A 1,211-nucleotide genomic window follows, 5' to 3' on the forward strand; every position below is an offset into this window, starting at 1 on the left:
CCCCCCCCCAAGAACAAGTTCTTACATTTACCGTGGGTCGTAATGAACATGAGAACGACTGCAGGTTTTGCAAACCTCAATTTAGTGATACTCGCCCACTTGATGCCCAGTGCTTAGACATCATTGTGAAAGCGCATCGGGACACCTACGCATTCAACGAGGAGTACAATCAGCCATCGTATGATGAGGTAACTTTGAACCTATTTGAGGCAGCGAACAATTGGCTAGGTAATGGTTGTCGTTCAGCGTTTCCCCTTCGGGTTTTCGAACCGTTTACGAAAAAGGCGGTTATTTACAGAGAGTTGTCGTGTGGCTTTCAGGATAAGTAAATGCACTAAGACGAACTCAACTAAAAGGGATTCAGCCGCACATATTAAAATCAACACACATTCCAGAAATATTGGTCCCGGCGTATCAAGATATTTTGGGTGATACCTCCTCCAAATTTAAGAACTTCATAATCACCCTGTGTCTAGAGGGATTGGGCGTGGATCACTATAGCGATCCTAGCTTACGCCCGGACCAAGTCCGTGTGGAGAACGATAAGTTTGGTGGAGCGTGACTGCACTATCCATATATGGTGTGTGCAGCAATTCCATGCACTAAAGACTACTTTCCATCATCGCATGCATATCAGCAAGATCTTTCATTGGAGTGCTAATGCGTCCAGCAAATATCGAAAAGCGTACAACTACCAGTTCCGGTTCAGAGAACGGCTACACTAGAGACAGGCTGTACACTGCGCATACCAGAAGGGTCCATAATTCCCGGAAGAAATGGAGGCTTAGATCCAACGAACTCTCCTTCATAGCGCATGGATTGTGTAAGACGTTTCTCCTAGTAGTCTCTTCGGGGCCCGTATCCGCTCCGGCTCAGGTCCGCGGTGGTTGATATGGTGCTGCTGGCAACGGTTGTATACAGTCCAATAGAGGGCGGAGTTTACCTTCGTACTAGTACGTGTGAAAAGTGCGCTAAGTGGGGCGACTGGATTTTGCTGGCGGGCTAACAATAAACATGAAGTTTGACGGCGGGCTTGTGGTGTTGGAAGTGAATAAAGATCTGGCTTGAGTATCGAGCTAGACTTCGCAAGATCCCAACGCTTGAAGTAGCTCACTAGCTTCAAGCAGGTCCATTTTTACAATGCTAACGTAAAAAGGTAGAAATGTAATAATTGCAATTATTAATCAGTTTTTTTTTTCTTATTAACCCTT

This window comes from Phytophthora parasitica, assembly GCF_000247585.1.
Source record: "Phytophthora parasitica INRA-310 unplaced genomic scaffold supercont2.23, whole genome shotgun sequence".
Lineage (NCBI taxonomy): Eukaryota > Oomycota > Peronosporomycetes > Peronosporales > Peronosporaceae > Phytophthora > Phytophthora nicotianae.